Source organism: Arctopsyche grandis, chromosome 10, assembly GCF_051622035.1.
Source record: "Arctopsyche grandis isolate Sample6627 chromosome 10, ASM5162203v2, whole genome shotgun sequence".
Classification (NCBI taxonomy): domain Eukaryota; kingdom Metazoa; phylum Arthropoda; class Insecta; order Trichoptera; family Hydropsychidae; genus Arctopsyche; species Arctopsyche grandis.
Window position 1 is genome coordinate 13,501,247 of NC_135364.1, and position 19,253 is coordinate 13,520,499.

At 33.5% G+C, this 19,253-nt stretch overlaps 1 protein-coding gene across 1 annotated transcript in view; it reads left to right on the forward strand.

The window, feature by feature from the left end:
- Positions 1 to 19,253, forward strand: part of grh (grainy head) — a 236,299-nt gene that overhangs the window by 191,765 nt on the left and 25,281 nt on the right. The gene's annotated exons all lie outside the window — the stretch shown is intronic.

The following is a 19,253-nucleotide window of genomic DNA, read 5'->3' on the forward strand; positions in this document are numbered from 1 at the left end:
CATTTTTATTGATCGATTCACCGACCGTCAACTTTAATGATCGCAATAAAGATTGACGTTTGTTGGATGTGTGGTTTTTTTGTTGTTGTTTTCATTTCTTTCTGTTTGTGATGTCGTTAAAGCGAACTCGAAGTTTTGAGTTTTTTGCGCTGGTCGATTTCCCGCATTATTGCGCTATGTTAAACCGTTTGTCGCGGATCTTAGCGCGACTTGTAGCATTTATCTGTCTGTATATCTATGTATGTACATATACACAAGAAAGTGTTTTCCAAAGTAGCGTTCGCGTTCTGTAGAGATGTTAACTAGAAAGCTCAACACATGTTTGTTATACATACATATGTACATATGTACTGCGTCGGCTTCTGAATTTCCTCAACGTGTTAAGAATTTTCTCAGTATTTCCATACTTTGCACCTGCTTGAACTATTGTATATGGATTTTTATAAGATTTCACTCTTTGTTAAGCTATAATGTATGTACATATGTACAGTGTCAGTTCAAATTTCGCATGACAACTGAAAATTTGACTATTTTGAGCCATGATACTGGTCAATTTTTTTATTAATGAAAATAATGTTATTAATGATATTTTTATATGTAAATAACCTCTTCTGTCATCCTTATTAATGTATAAATCAGCCTGCAGATGCATAGATAATATATGTGAAATTTCATTGCACATATAAATACATCAAGGATATCTTATGGTGCCGATTTTGACTTTATGTACGTAAGAATATATGAAGTTTAGTGATCATGATTAAATTTCACCTCGAGATTTTGACTGGTTTAGACTGATCACATTTCCATGGTTTATAATAAATGTGCGTGTATGTTATATGTGTCTTTTTATTTTATAAAAATAAATATGAACAAAATTCGACAGCCGGAAGTAGAACTTTTGTCTTACTGAAAACCAAAATATGTGAGCTTCCCTACATAGCGCTCAAACGTCCATCAAGAACGTTCTAATAGTCGATACATGTACATATACATATGTGCATATGTATGTTCGTCGCTATTGAATTTTATTTTTGATGCTTCTTATATTACTCAAATTCGTAGATAAAGTGATGGGTTGGTCACATCCGAATTTTTACTACATGTATTGGCCATATGTAAAATTGGTATGTACTGTACTAATTGGGTACAAAATTTGTATTCGAATAAATGTCGTTCGATCGATCTTTCGCTCTAGATTTTTTTTCGGTTGAAAAAAAAACGGAGATATTTTTATCCCCCACCACCCACCCCGCCATCAACCAATATGGCAAAACGTCGCTTTTTCGAAATTAACGATACGAGCGCGTGTGATCGATGCTTAATTGGTGAATGTCAAGGGCAAATATATCCAACGCTTGTGGTAAAAATGCTTCTTTTTCAGAATACAAGCAATGAATCACGCACTTTTTATTTCGAACAGTGCGCGTATACAGAGTGATTGATGTCGCCGCGTATCAGTATGACGACGACACAAGCCAAAGGACTCATTTAGGATCCATTTAGGACGCAATAAAATCACCGATTGCCCATTTTCTCTCATCATTACGGCTCGTTATGTATATATAAACAATCCGTATGTGTATTTTTTTCAACGATTGTGAGTACTTACAGTCCCTGGGAGTATCATAATGAATAGCGTCGCTTGCATAAAATATCTACTACACATGTCTCTTGGATAAAAGCCGAGACCACCTGGAATCTTATATTGTATGGAGACTTGGGCGTGTACCTACGAAATAATTAATTGAATAGATTTCTTTTTGACGTCGTATTGCTTGTATGATACTATTGGCATTTTACCGCATTCAGCTACCGCTTTGAACAAAAGTCGATTGCGAAATGTCGACATTTTAACGACGTGTCAGACAGAGCGTTTCCTTTTAAAAGATTGTCGCATATTTTCTCGGTCGATATAAAACATGTCAATGCGACGGTGTAACTTTACATCTATCTATTGAACATTATGTATTTACGGGTGGAACCATTAATAAAAAATAAAATAATTAGTCAATGAGGATTTCTTTCGCGCATTTCCAAGATGTTAAATCGAACCATGTGAATATTTTTCTCCAAAAAAACTCAAAATTTACGATTAAATAATTTGAAATCATAGATTATAATAATGCTTCGATCTGATTTGCCTCATCTGTATTCGTCATAAGACATAAACTTAGTTACCTACATATATATGCCAGATTATAGTGTATATGTACACATATATAATATGTGTCACACTTTTCTTAATATAAAAAAAGGTTTGACATTTCCTCGTCGATGGCCAACACACGCCAATAAATCAGCCGATTGTTCGACTAGAATGTTTCATATTATAATAAATGTAAATCGGCGCCATTTCGGCACCATTGTATCTTTCGCCAATGCACCTGATGTTGCTCATTGTTTCATCGGTGTGTATATTAAAATTTCGGCTTTAAGATCCATCGTTGACAACGATGATGCTATAGGTGTGCTCCATTGTGTGCGTGCTGTTGAATTTGTATCCATTTCGAGAATGGTCGATCATGTCGATTGTCGGTGGTCATTGTCGAGTGAAAATTTATCGCGCACCGGTTCGAGGTCTTGTATCTAATCAAAGTAATTTAACCGCGATGTTTTTGTCCGTGTAGCGGCTTGTATTGTTGGCGAAGAACTCGATACTTGTTCATCGATCAAGTCTCGAGAATAGTACGTGTACCCTTTTAAAACCCTCCGTTCGTACTGCGTATATGTAGGTTTATGTGTGTACTTAATTCTGGCATCAATATAAATTCAATTCAGATTCCTGCAAAAAATTGCTATTTCGGACTATTATTTGTGGGGTCAAATAGTGAGCTTTGGTGTGTCATTTTTTTTATAGGTTTATACTTTTACGAATAAAGTATAAGATGTGTAAATGTCCAATGAAACTTAAATCACTTTCATACGATATGAGATTGAAAAGAATGAATCTTTCCACTTTGGAGACGAGAAGAATGTGAATTGATCTAATTAAAGTCTATAAAATTGCATATAATTAACCATTACAATTGTCCTATGATCAACCTCCTTACATTCAACAAAAAAAAATCATCTGAGAGGCCATACTCTCAGATTCCAAAAATATGTTTACTTCAAAATAAGTAGAAAATCCTTTTTTTTTTCAAATAGATCAGTTGCATTGGTAACTTCTAGTAACCTAAACCTTTTTACAAATAAACTTGACGATTTCCGTGAAATTAATGGGTTTTGTAAATCTTTCTTTTTTAGTATATTATTTCCTTTTTTTATTGTTTATTATATTTTCTCCAATTTTAATTATTTTTTTTTAATTATTTTGTTATTACTTTTGCTTTATATTAATTTTTTATAATGTAACAAACACCTTGGGTTCATCAGCTATGCCGCCTATCCCAAGTTTTCTTAAATAAATTATATTTTTTTATTATAATCGATAATTCAAATTAATGATTAAATAGTAAACAAATTCTGCAATCATGTAAAATAAATTCATTGAATAAAATTAAGATACTACATTGAAAACCGATCTATCAAAATTATCTTGTAGCTTGTCGTATCTAAACGTTCTGCAATTACTAATGTTTGTAATTTTAATTACTGTAAGTTCTTTCAAAAATTATCTTTCACTTGTAAAACAAGTGTATAGTATAAATATATTGACATATGTATGTTAATGTAAATCGATTCAATATTTAAAAAATATACTCACTTTACTTTTATCTATTATAGATGATTGATTATTCGTACATTGAGAATTAAAAGCGAAACTAATTTATTAGCCTATGAATATGCATATTCAACCGAATTTTAGAGATTAAATTGACCGTACTTTCTATGAATAAATAAAATAATCATTCAATGCGAATATACTACGTAAAAAAACGCATTTATATATGCCCCTGATGAAATTTTTCAATAAAATCAACAACCAGTACGCAACAGTGGCTATTAGCTAATGCCAAAAAGTCAGAAACTCATATATGCACTAATAATAATACAAACACGAGTAGTTTTCCGCTGTCAATCATTTATACGAGTTATTATGATAGGAGCATTAAGTTCGCGCACGATCCGTGAGATGTTTCCGAACGATTTTAGAGTAAAAACGTGAGCGACTTTTACCACGAATCCGGCATTAGTCAAATGTCATATCTGAGATGTCTTGCCGAGATGATTGTGGTAGGTAGCGCTCGTATACTTATTATATATTATATGTAGATATATATATACACAAGACATTTCCCATTGTCAGCCGAATGTGTCAATCAAGATTAACTGACGCTTCGTGACCGCTACCTACCGACTGAACATCTCTACAACAAATCGAGACTATCTTTACGTTTCTTGGATAACATCTGCCTCTTCCGACGATGTAAATTACCCACGAGTACCTCCTCCCCTCGTTTCCAGATAGATCAATCATCCCAGAGTTGAACGCATGCGAAAATTAATCATCAGCAACCCTGTGCAAAATCGCTAAAAGGGTAGATTACCGTTTGAGATCATTTGCATAAACCAACATTCGTAATGCATTATATGTACATATATGTGTGTATTTTAACTTGAGATTGGTTGTATTCAAGCAGTCATTCCCAAATGAATTTATCTAATAATAACCTGAATTTTTCCTATTGAGAGACACACGAATTGAATTAAATTTATGTATTAAACATATCGTATTTTTGTCTTGAATTATATTATACATATCTTGACTTGCGTTGTCAGAATCATGACGTAGCATTATGTTGAAAGATAAAAAATCGTTTGCTTCCGAATCGGTCGCATCCTTGAAGGGTGTGAAGGATATCTTTATGGGTTTTTAACGGGTTCGTAAATATTTTATTTGTGTGTATTTTTTTCGAACGACCTCCACAGGTAGAGAGAGAGACATCTTAATTACGATTAAGGAGTCAAACTATCGTTATGCAAATGCAACGGTGGATCGGATGCATTTGCATATTATATGCATATACCTATACCTCGACGACTTGACAACATAAAGGATAAAAGACCGAAAATAAATTGGAAAAAATGGTGCCATCATCAATTCGATTATGTAACGACTTTTCAAGTATGCAAATTTTCAACACGGTATTCATTTGCATGTAAACTCTCGAATAGTTAGTCCGAAATTTTCACACGTTGGAATCGTTTCGATTTTCAAGTCTTGATTGTGTTTGTTAAACTGCTCTTATCCTCGGAACTGTAACGCGACTCTGGGTTCAAAGTATCGAAACTATCGTTCCGTAGAGCGCTCCCGTGTGCAATTTCTGTTTTGCGCAAGTACATAAGTATATTATAGGCAAGTTGTGCAACGTTTTGCCCATTGTAAACACACGTTTATAAGCGTGTATAATGTTATATTAGTACGTAATGGATATCGCATGTTGTGTTACAGCTAGCATAATCGACACCTTCTTTCTCCGATCCATCTTTTATACATATGTGTACATACATTGTACTTATATTCTCTTTGCGTTTTGTTGCGTATCTTCACGCTCGTATGCGACCGACGAATGTGCACGAAAGGTTCGCTCTGCTAAACTTCACTCTTCCTATATTATAACGAGTATCATTCGATATGGGAAAATTTCATTTCACTTTTGTTATCCAACAATGTCGTTTCGAAATTGAAAAAGGAACATGTTATATAACATAAGGTCGCGCCTGATGTTCTTTGATGTTCTTGCTACTAGATTTTTAAATACCGTAGAAGTGAATGTAGTAAATATCAAATATATTATCCATTCATCATTTACAGCATGGTAAACTTTTTCTTCAAACAAAACAACATCCATTAGAGCCGATTACTGTTTAATATCATGCTGAAATCAAAATCTGATACATTAACGAATATTCATAAATTCCTCCCTAAATTTTTCTCAAATCCTCACTTTTTTATGCCAGAATGATAATACGTGTTTTGTATTATTTTTATCTACCTATATGTATATAGATATATTTGAGAATGGCATAAGTCCACTTTCCTTCATTTAGAAGAGATATCTTCCAAAAAAAATTATAGATATTTTGCGTTTTAAAATATTTAAACAATACTGGTGTCCTGTAAGCTTATTCTGTTTTTCCGAGATTCGGACATAAGGAATTAAAGGTAGTGATTAAAATTTGTGAATTAAGTCAAACTGAAGTAGTGTTTTTGGAACTGAAAATTGGACTTCCCCCACTTTAAAATATAATGGTTCATTTTTCAATCTATGTACATACAGGCGGATTTAGAATAGTTATATTAATCGTCAACATTAATCGTTTCGATGTGCATAGATACTCTATGATACTTGATTCACAATTTTACATTTTTTTTTGTAGTTTTCAATCATTCTATATGTAAAAGTTTTATCTTTTTTTTATAACGTAATTTTTCAAGTTTACGATTCCACTTTTACTATGTACTTACTGCGTCTTCCTTGTATGCATTTCATACTATCAACTATATAGACAGATGTCTTCTTATGTTCGACAGTTTGCTACCTGTGGGTTGATACCTATAATGGATATGAAAAACCGATTGCTACCGTAGTAAACATAAATCAATTCGAGCTTTCGGTATTCTGTATGTTTTTATTATACAGTTTATACTACAAAGAGGCCGGTCGTGTTGTGCAATAGATTTTCCAGTTGTGTAACAATTACCACTGCACTATGTGGAGTATAACTTGCGTGTTCCGAGGATATAAAACGCACATGTATGTTTGTATGATTTACTTTTACTGACACGATCACCACCGAAGCGGCAGCATATGAGTCGACACTTACCTAGAAAGGTAGCCAAGTAAAAATTCAACAATGCTATCCATTTCGTTATGGTCAATGAGATAGAGCCAGGAATGTTCCGATTTCTGACACACGTCAGAGATATGACGGTAACAAACGTTACTATATGTATATGTAATTTAATTTTATAAAAAAATCGTATAGCTCGTATCATATGTACGGTCCGTAAGTATTTGACTAATGCAAAACATCGTAAATATTCGTATCATTATGTCAAACAATTCAACTGGGCTTTTACGAATTGATTAATTATACCTCTTACAATATTTCAAGATCGACATATGTATATGAATAAAAAAATGAAAGATAATTGACGTCTAAACCTTATCTTCTATAAAAGTTGATTACCTCAGTCAAAGTTGCATGATTTAATCAATTCAAATGAGTTTTTGTGCATTAAAATATTATCTTAAAATTACTGTTATGTGTTGTTTAACATAGTGTCTCTTTTAACATGAGGTTTGACCCATTTTTTTTTCATATTTTTCTCTTTAGTCTTCGAGTCTATTATCGCTAAATCTGCATACGAATTAGTGGCGCTTTTGCGCCGCAAGCGAGTGATCTTACTATACAAAATACTTTTTGACTATCCGTGAAATCGCGATTTACCATACTTCGGTCACGACCAAGAACTTATGGAGGGCTTTCTCGTTATCGGGTTTCTCTCGTCGAGAGCGATCAGATCGGCTACCGAGAACGCTTTAGAACCAACCGAACAGTTCGATTTCCTGCTCTCGTTAACGGTGTGTTGTGTGTAGACATACTATATTTATATCCTTTCCGATTGTGTCAATGTTAAAAAAAAAACACTGGAGATATGTATGCTATCCTAGGTTTCTTAAGGACTTCCAATTGTTAAATCTTCTGTGCAACTGATCATTGTGGCGATTCTGAGACAATTATGCACTGTTCATTTGACTAATCTGGAGTTTATCTGGCGCCGAAGGGGCGGATGTCGCCTCGACGATATCTCCCGTTAAATTATTCGCATTTTAACTTTTAGCTTTTTAACTACGCGTCAAACGGTTAAATCCGACATTTCCTCTGGACGCAGCCGATGCACGCGATCGCAATCCATTTATTATTAATTTTAATGCTCAACCGATGGAAGGATGTATGTATGATATTATACATACATACATACCAGTAGGTTTCATTTGATCTTATAAAATTTGATATATGAGTTTACCTTCCTTTGAATAATTTGAACCAGTTCGACGCGTCGTTAATCCTCAGTATATGTAAATACATATTATAACAGTTTCGCAAGTTCTCATTTGTTTTGCTGGAAGTATGTATGTACTTGTGTGCGTAGTTTTTCCTAGATTTTCCCACGTGGGTTTGTTTTCTGTCTCTCTCTCTCTCGGTATTTATCTGGTCTGCTATTGGTGTGCTCAGTGGTCGATTGTGATGTCGGGCACGTGACAACTCTTTTACGGGCGATTGGCCATCCACAGTCGACCAATGGCATCGCAAGAGATACCAGAAATGTTATTGTCTTCGGTGAACACAAACCACTGAGCACGTTCTACGTGCTTCGACTGCTAATTACACATACAATACGGCGTCTGCATACGCAACTCGGACTCCGCCATTTTTTATTGCTTTACTTTTTTCGTGATGTCGTTTTCGTTTTACATATACATAGGTATAAAAGCCTGCACAAAATGTGTTCCATTAAAATGTTTTAAAAATTCCTTCATTTCGATTTGTATGAGAGAAATTCAGCGTGGCCTTTGGATTTTTGCAGTTATTTTATGATAATTTTAAAATATAATATTTAAAAATTTGCGTTTCCTATGCTAGTAGATATTTTGTAATGCGAATACGTTAATATTTGAGCGCTTTTTCATATATGTATGGACATACGTATATGGAGTCGTTGCTATTTTCTATAGTTCCATAGTCACTTAGCAACAGTAACATGTGATTTGGAAACATTAATTTTAACACTGTTCGACAAATGACGACTTTTTTTGATTCAGAGAGGAGATATGACTTTTCTTGTATATCTATGCCCAGTGAACACGAATCTGGTAATAAAAAATGTTGATTGGCTCGAGATTCGGAGATATATGTGTTTTATAATCGCGCGATTTTTCTATATCTTGGTGTTGTTCGGTCGATGTCTCAAAATCTGTCAATTTCCTGTTCAAAATGAATATTGGAATCTATAGTCGAGTATTTTATCTTTCATTTGTAGTACTTTTCAGCTTTCAAATTTTCTCAATAGTCGTCCAGTTCAAATCAAAAGTCAAAAGTACGTATTTTCACTTGGGATTTTTTCCCACTATTAATACTATTTTATATTGAGTTTTTTCTATTGAAACATGTTTATTGGGATAGTGTTCTGACCACACTTTTTTTTTTGTTTCCGTTTAAAAGGGTTAATTGGAAATGTGCTGTATTCACAAGAATAGTCGAAGTATGATTTTTCTAAGTGGAATTTTATTTAATTCTCATATATAGACAATTTAATATTTTATCTCTATTAATTCAATTCAGATTCGTGTACATACGAGTAAATACTAGTACGAGTTTTTAGCTCGCAATTTTACCGATTTAAAATTTAGCACTGTTCAATCTTATTTTATATCATATTCATTTTTATGTCTTTGCCATTATACGAACTTCCATTATAATTGCTTAATTAATATTGGTGTTAGTTTTTAAGAGCCCCCCCACTAAATTCTCGAAGACCTCATAAATTGAATAGTTTTTGTTTTCAAAGTAAGTTAATTTTTCCAAGTAAAAATTTGGGACCTGACAAACGTTTGGTTTAAAGTAATTGAATTTAATATACAACATTGCAATACCTTTAAACTGGTTTGAATTCATTGCACATTTCTTGCATTTACATGTAATTATCGTACCCGAACACCTGATTAATATTGAGTTTGTTTTGACTTTTAGATTTTTTTTCGCCGATTTAATCCTAGCTTAAAATAATAATTGACATGTTGATTTTTGAATTTTAGATAAATCCCCTCAAGTATGTTAATTAAGTATTAAACTACTTTCTTGCGCTCTCATTGGTTACCTATCTACGTATATGTTAACAATTAGTTCGTTTTTTCACTCGTTAAGATTAATGTATCAAGTAATAATTTAATATCCATTTATGAATAACGCAATCAAAAATAATTAATAACGTTGACAGTTTTTGTCAGTGCACTAAGTAAGTTGTCATGGTCGCATTTTTTCTTTTAGGGTTAATATTATAGAATAGGCATTAATCATATGACGGGCTGAAAACTAGACTGGTACAAGTGACATTTTTAAAAAAAGCTGGTTTAAGTGCTAAAATAATAGCATTTCATATGAGTCTTTACTTATTGGAATAATAAAAAATATATATTAACCAAGTGAAGGCCACTTCAATGTTTTTGCGGTGAAATTTCAAAACAATTTTGAATTGTTCCACGATTTAGCAAAACGTTCCTATGCAAAACGTGAATGTACACATACACACACAATACTGAAATCCGATGCATAATGGATTATTGCAGTAAAAATGCAGATGCTATGCCAGAGACGGGTATAGTTCCTTAGACGCGTCGTACGTGCGTTACATTCAATTAGATGCGGGGAATTGATTTCTTGCATCTCTGTCCCCCGAAGAACGCAGCCTCTCTCAAACATTAAATTAAATCAAATTATTGTGCACAATTCTAAGAATGGCTATTTCACGAATCATTCGCGTTATTTATAACTTGACTGAATTTCTAGCTATAAATTGGACGATATCTAATGTATTCAAACACACGTAAGTTTAACTTTAGCTAAATTTCCTATAGCTAAATATTTACGAATATATTGATATATATATGTACATATATACGTACATAAATAGCGTCCCATTTAATGTCAAATATCGTAAATGCTCAAACTTATCTGAAAAGCTATCAATTTCTGTAAATATTGTATTTGCATAATTTCTTATCCAATGACCCAAGTCGTGAAACAATTTTAAAATAAATCGAAATATCTATTTATTTATAGACGGTCGTAAATACTGGGATTATGTTTGTATGTGTTAAAATTCTAAAACGATTTACAAACGCACGCCTACTACAACTTTAGACAGTTCATGTTTTATACACAATACTTGATCTCTAAGTATTCAGTACTATAGTTATACCGAAATGCATTATGCACTAAACCTCTTCAAATGAACCTCGTCCACGGAAACTTGAGCTTTTTTCCTATTAGAACAGTACCTACATACATACAATGTATGTACATATATACGCATTCATTAGTCAGCAGCTACAAATGTACATACATATGTATATGCCTCAGCCATACAAAACAATCTCTTTTTTTTGCATCGTATTAATTTGAAGTAGTACGATGCAAAAAATATTGGGGTCGAAGTGGATTCGTTTTGTGATTTAACAATACATATGTACAATATATTTTTCGTAGAACTTTGATATAATACTGTTTGACTTTTAGCTACTCATTATTAAATCATATGATTATTTTAATATACAAAATCTTAATTTTAAAGACAGCGTCCTTTCGCATCGTGGCTACCGCTAATATCATCATTCATCATCATTTACAGCAATTCACCATCCACTGCTGGATGTAGGCCTCTTTCCAATACGCATCCATTCGTTTTGCGCAACTCTCATCCATATCACCCCACACATTTTCTAATTTCGTCCACATATTTTTTGTGGCCTTTCTTTCATCCTTTTACATTGTCTCAGGTACAATTGTCAATTTTTCTAGCCACGTGATCCCACATTACCATTTCAATCTCTTCGCTCTCACTACTATATACATATGTATATCCACCTTGTCATACTTCTCACCCACGTATTCCGTTTTCTATCTCTTCTCGTTATGCTGAGTGCATTAGACTTTGTGTAACATTTTGGCGTTGAATGTCCATGTTTCACATCCATACGTCATAACTGGCAAAACACATTGATCGAAGATCTTTTTCCTCAGGCGAAGTAGCATTTTTGATTTAAAAAGGCATTCATTCGTCCAAATGCACTTCATCCTAATTTCATACGTTTCTTTATTTCTTCTTCTTTACTATCGGACATGTCAATTATTTGACCTAAATATAAGTAATTATTTACTACTTCTACTGTTGTATCATCTTATGAAATGCTATCAGGCATGCAATAACTATTGAACATTAGTTTGGTCTTATTTGCGTTAATTTTTAATCCTACTTTTAACATTTTGACGTTCGATGTCCAAGTTTCATATTCACACTTCATCACTATCAAAACGCATTGATCGAAAATCTTTCTTCATTTAAAGTTGCTTTTTTGATTTAAAAACGGCCAAATGTAGTCCATCATAATTACATATGTACGTCTCGTTATTTCCTCTCCGTTACTATAGTTACAATGTTCTATGTAAAAAACATTCGATGTGAGCTTAAATTGAATCGATTTTTTTTTAAATATTCTAGGACTTGGTTGGGTAGTGTATATGGATATGAGTGGGGTCAATTTTAGTTGTATTTTCAGTAATTTTTCATTAGATTTCCACGGGTGTCGTGTTGGTCGGCCATTGCGGTATGCGAGATTTATTGTTGGGGGGGCCGCGTTTGGACCGCGGGCCGCACTTGTAATCCATTAGGCTACGCAGCCGTAGCCACGTAGCCGGCGGCCAGCTAGATCCCATTGAGATTAAGTCCACATTAAGAGCCCACCGGCCAGATAAGATCTGCCCGAGCTATCTGTGTTGGCCGTTCGGCATTGTACCGATTAATAGGGACACCGAGAGATACTCGCCATTGTGCCCGTATCCGACATTATCGCTACATCAAACGCACCACGTGTACCTACCCACCGTATATTATACTATGTTTATTATATTATATTATTTTTTCACGAAAACATCCACCGTATTTAAATTAATCTTCGTCCGGACAACGGCTCCCTCCTTTTTCATATCAATACCACCCATATATGTATATATAAAACGAACTATAATAATATATCTGTTAGCTGCACATCAAAAACCGATGAAACTCGATGTACGAAAATTTTGCTATCATTTACATCGGTCTCCGTGACGAGACAGAATGTTAAATGACAGAAAACGCAAATATCGGAAGGCAAAGATCGAAAATCGAAAGATCTTAAGTCGAAAGATCAAAAAAAATAGTGCATGGTAAACGGTACATACTCACGTACATACTCACTTAATTTGCGCGAGCAGGATACAATAGGAACAAGAGGAACAGGCTTTTCCTCCCGTATTAATGTGCGCGCGCAGAATACGGGAGGAAAAGCATGTTTCTCTTGTTCCTGTTGTATCCTGCTCGTGCAAAATAAATGAGTATGTACCGTTTACCATGCACCATTTTTTTTGATCTTTCGATTTTCGATCTTTGCCTTCCGATATTTGTGTTTTCTGTAATTTAACATTCTGTCTCGTCACGTAGACCCCATTTACATATGTATGTACATATGTGCAGAGGCCATCTATCATATGTAGTTATATTGGTGACCTAAAATTTAACTGTCATTATTAATTATATATTGACTAATATCTACACTGAAATCATTAGATTCTTCGCAATATATGTATGTACATGTACATATGTACATACATACATATACGAACGTATTTTTAATAATTGCTCCTTGTCGCCTTTCAACTGTCACAATTTTCTTCGTTGTTAGGTATTTACAATACACAACTTTCAAAGTATCAAGGATCAAACTTCTACAAAATAACTCGTGTGTATATATTTGCAACATTAGTTTAATTAGTGTTGTTGTTTTTATGCAGGTCAATGTCGCAAAATTCGAATGTTACTTATTCACAAGAATGGGTACTTGACGACCCCAAATCAGATCAATAACTCGCTAGAAAAAATAATTTAAGCCTAGTTTATTTTTTAAGGGTTTTTTATACGTTTCACTTCGCTAATCGGTCAGACAATATGTCCTACATTCTTCCGATCGCTTTAAAACTTTGCCATTTTGCAAGATTTGGCCCCTGATAGAGATTTCATCTTACTCGATAGTCAAATATAATCGCAATAATTAACTCATAAATGTCACTTACATATGTGTGTTGACACTTGAAATGTACTTACATTTTGGTATGTATCGTATTAATCGGTCGCCTTTTTCAATTACAATATGTATGCACATTAGTGACGATTTAATTTTATTGTGCATAGATATTCTATCACTTACATATTTTATTTTATTAATTTTATGCCAGGAAGGCCTTACAGGTAAACCCCAATGCGCCTTCCTGGCCAATTACAAACAATTCAGCATTTTTATTATACAAGTCGCTGAATTACGAGACACTGCAAATTAACGAGACATCTATGAATTGTACATAAATTTTATTGTACATTAATCATGCTCAAATAGTGATGACATAGTTAATAGTAGGTAGGAAGGTTTTTAATCGGGAACCGTTTCAACAATGAAATCATAGAAAATGGCAAACTCTGATAGGAAACGATCGACCTGGAGTCACAAATATCCAGGTCTGACCAGCAGCACTACAGATATACTCAGAAAAATTCTTTTTCAATCGAGGTCAGCTCATGGGATCGAACCCGGAGCCTCTCCGTGTTAAGCAGAAGCTTAACGACCGAACTATGCTTCCGGCTATATATGTACATATATATGTATATACATATATATATATATATATATATATATATATATATATATATATATATATATTTTTTTTTTTTTTTTACTTGCATGTGTTTATAAACAATCAAAAGTATTTTATATAAAATTGACAGTTTAATGACTTTAAATGTCTGCAATTTAATATACAGTACCACATATTTTGTTTGAGAATATGATTGAAAAGCATACTAAAGGCTAAACTAAAGCTATAAAATAAACAATTCAACGTAAGTTTCACCCAGGCTATCGCTTAGCGTTAACCCCTAGCGCGCAATCAATCAAATATGCTCGTATAACTATAACGTAATAATTCTAATGGCGCACCGTTAACACGCGCAGCTAAGTTTATAAATATGAATTTTGCGATCGGAATTTTCCATTTTTTTTTTACTCCGTATTTTTTTTATCTTTACATGATGTCGGTGTGGTGCGTAAAGACAATTTTAATGCGTCCCATAAGATACGTCTCGCTAATGCATTCGACTTCTCTAAAATTTTAATCTCTTCGCGTGTGACGTGAGACGTTCTATAATTGACAATCGTAAAATTCTCTGAGGTAGTAGTAGTTATGTTGAATGAGCAGACGACACACTAGCTCGCGAGAAATGTCAGAATTTTATTCGTATTTATTCATATTCATCTTTTGCAGTTTCCGATCTTGTGTTCAGATTACGTGTACCTATAAAGCTCAGACATCGATCAAATGTTGTACAATTCTCCGGGGTCAAATGTGATCCCAGTGAACTTCGCCCAACCGATTTATCAACGTAATTTGCATTGCATTTTCTAGTATATCTATTATTGAATAGATATCGAACATTTTTTTTATGTTTGTCTTTTTGTATTTAAAATTATTAAAATTGAATCAAATTTAATGTTTGACTTTCGTTTTATGTAACATGGAGATGATTGAACGATTTCATGCTAAATTATACACCGGTGAATTGCAATTTATTTTAGATTCGTTTAAATCTTTTTAGCTTAAACGATTAAATGCTTCTGGATAGTTATACTGGTTCATTCTGCTCTATAATTTGTAGTTATAAATTTTAAAATAAATTATCTATTAAATAAAAATATGAATAGACCTACATACCTGTGGCGATCTATTATGGTTTTTTAAGTGATACGCATGAGTCATTCTATTTTTTATATATTAATTCAATTGCTACCGATTATGTGTTAGACATTGAAATACAGTGACGTCATATTAAAAAAAATTAAAATCAATTTAAACCAAATTTACGGAAATAGCCTTCGAATATCGATAGAACGATTATAATATACAGATATGTATATGATTTTAGTTAGTTGTAATATATAATTTATTTTTCAAATTTAATTAGCATTTTTGAAATTTTATACAAGCTATATACATGCTTATGTACATACTAGTGAATAGCCCGATGAAACATCATCGCATGGGTATAAAATTATTATATACTCTTATAAAACTAAAAAAAAAAATCCGGAACCGGAACCGTTATTTTCGTAGACTCTCATAGATAGTTTTCAATTCTTTATTTGTAATAATTTTCGATTCTTTCGTTTTCAATTATTTATTTAAAGACTTCCTATTTTTTTCTATTATTATTAGCTATCGCCCCGAGCGATACTGCAAATCGAAATCGATTCACTCGATCCATGACACCCGACTTCTCCCGACAACTACCGAAGATATGACTCCCTTCTGATTGGTTGTCCATACGTTCTGTACGATTATTGAATATTAACGTTATTTAGAGCAGCCTTTATATCCGTATCATGGTGTACTGGTCAGTGTATATTGATCTGGGCGCGATGGGGGTAGGTTCGAGTCGGCGTCCTGGAATTGATTTTATTTTTTCAAATATCGCTAAAATATAAATTAATTTCAATTTCAATAATTTCAATTAAAAATATATATTTAATTGTTTTATATGAAAAGAAAAAAAAATGGTTCAAAACTTCGATAAATGAAATTATTAAAATTACGTATTTTTATATGGCGAGAAGGAATATTTCAATTAATGTTTAAAAAAAAAAGGTGAAATGAAAAATTGGATTTGGCACGATGTCAGAGACCATTAGCTCATTTAGACCCATATTCAGGCTATTTGGGGTGATCGGTTCGAGTCGCGACAAAGTCGTCTCGTCGAAAAATGAATTAATCGATTTTTATCGATTCGTTCATTATGTTCGGCGAGAGTTAGGACACACACACACACCCACACACACACCCACACACACACACACAGATTACCGTCTTTATATATATGATATGAATATGCATAATTATTCACCGATATCTGGTACCGTGTCAACTTTTTCGATAAGACCTACTTACTAAAAAGTCCAACGACACAGGCTTTCGGATTAATTCTCTCCTTTACGAACAAAACCTGATCGAAACGTTACTCTCATTATTATAAGTGCACATTAATTATTATTTTTTCCCTTCAACAAAAAAGAGCACAAAGTGGTCATTGTGGTGCACAAGGGAGGTCATCGCTTATGTGATCATATGTATACGCATATATATTAAGGTCAACGCACATTTTCGTCTAAAGGTGTTCGTTAAATATATTAGTAAATTAGAACCCAAGTTCGTCTCGTTCATTTGATGAAAGTAGTTTTGCACTTGTATGGCACTTTTGACATGTCACTATATATTACATATTACATGTATATAAAACATGTGAAAAAAATTTTGAATATATGTATTTATTACAAAGGTTGAAATTTTGTCACGGTCGTCAATAGTTCGAAATATTCAAATCGATTTTAATTCGCTTGAATTTGTCCTACACGTGTCTGATGAAGATTGTAGTATAGAATCAATGATAGCGTTTTTCGAAAGTCATAGATCAAATGCGCTATGTCGAAGCATTTTCCAGTTAACATGGTCCTATCCGGATGATCCATCACTCGGTTGAAGACAAGACAAGCCCGAGTGCTAATCACGCACGTAGACAAGGGATTGAAGTACCTTGTGTATTTTAAATCAATTATTACAGCGGTTTTCAAGTCGACCTTTGGAATCTTAGTGATATGAAGCAATCTAAAATTCAACAAATATACAAATTTCCTATTGTTTGTTCGTTGATGTTCATATCTAGAAAATTTTAGCCGTTCTAATCATCACTTTGTAGTTAAAGGCATTACAAATTAGTTGTCGATTTGTTGCGATATGTACATAGTTTGAATCGTTTAAAAATTCATTAATAACAGTCCTTTCAAATTAACACCTTTAACGAGGCCCGATCGATGTGTATGGTTTTTATCGGCGATCTTAATTGCCTGGTAAATCGATAAACGTTTTAGAACCGCCGTTCGAGTGCGTCATTTATCGCTAATTAAATCGAATCATCGTCAAGTGTGTGGACACGAATGAAAGTCACCGCTAGATCACCTCAAAGTAACTATCAATCATGCTGTAGCTCTTCGTACACGTTCTTGTTAATTTGTAGCAAAAAATAATATTATATTAGGTAGATTTTATTAACTTACGTAATGTAATAATATATGCAGCTTTCTAGCGTATTGAAAATTAACGAGCTTCGATTCTCGTAAATTCGTTATAATTAAACAGAGGCGTTGATTCGTAAGCAATTTTCTTCAATTTGTAAAGTAGCGGTTTGGTTCTGCGATAATCACATTTGCATATATCGGATACAAAACGAACGGGTAAATTCTCGATACACGATAACATTTCAGATGGCAATAAAACAACGAACGACTGGTTATTATAATTATTGTCGTCGTTTCTATGTACAATCACAACACAGGTGGATGCTTTCTCACTCGGCGAGTACATTTTCTGCATTACGATTTATTAAATATAAACGTCCGGTTGTTTTTATTTTATTTGTGTAATTAAATAATTATTTTTCAGTATCGTTAAATGTACATAATTGAATACCTATAAATATAAAAATGAATAACGAAATCCCGATTGTTGGACATCTATCGCATTGGTGAGAAAACCCTCTCTCATCCGAGCAAAAACCTTTGGACGGATTCCACAGTTGCAATCTCTTATTATGGCGTGGCAACGAGTAATGATAATTAGTTCAGCAGAAGTACAGAATAAAGCCAAGAATTAGTAAAACACCTTAGAGACATTTCACTCGTTTCCGCTCGCTAACGCCGAGAATGCCATAATAATAAGCTGTGTACGTTCAACGTATCCTGTCACGGTTTCATACAAACATACTTGAATTATTGTACTTTCATTGAACAGATCATATGTGAAGTATGGATTATGAGAACTTTTAAATCTGATTTTCGGAAATGACACGTCAGATATTTTACTTTTTTTCGGCAAAATGAATGGTATGAACCTCTTTGAGCCGGATTTAATTTATATAATGAAAACCGTGTGTTGGCCACTGGTCAGTATTTTTTTCCGATCGCATGTATCGAATTTTTTCGTACGCCGACCGCAACACGGTAGTTGTATTTTCTGTCGTCATTCAATATAACCAGAAGAGTAAAAGGACGAAACCGCACTCTTGCACGTACCGAGAGACCTCAAAAGACTTCACTTTGGACCCAGGGAGTACATTTTTGCCTCAGGAGCAAAAATCTCCCCTAGGGCGAGACATCGACCACCACAGTAATATCGCGTGTGGGTGGATCGTTACGAAAGCCCAGACATGCCGCGGTAATGAACCCACAGCAAACCACTTAAAATGTACAAAAAAAAATTACAATTATACAGTAGTCTGTGTGACGTTCGAATACTTATTTTTTCAAATAAGTCAATACAGATATGTTAAAGTTTAATTCAATGAGTTGGTTATTGAGATCCTGAGACCCTGAGAATGAGATCCTTTC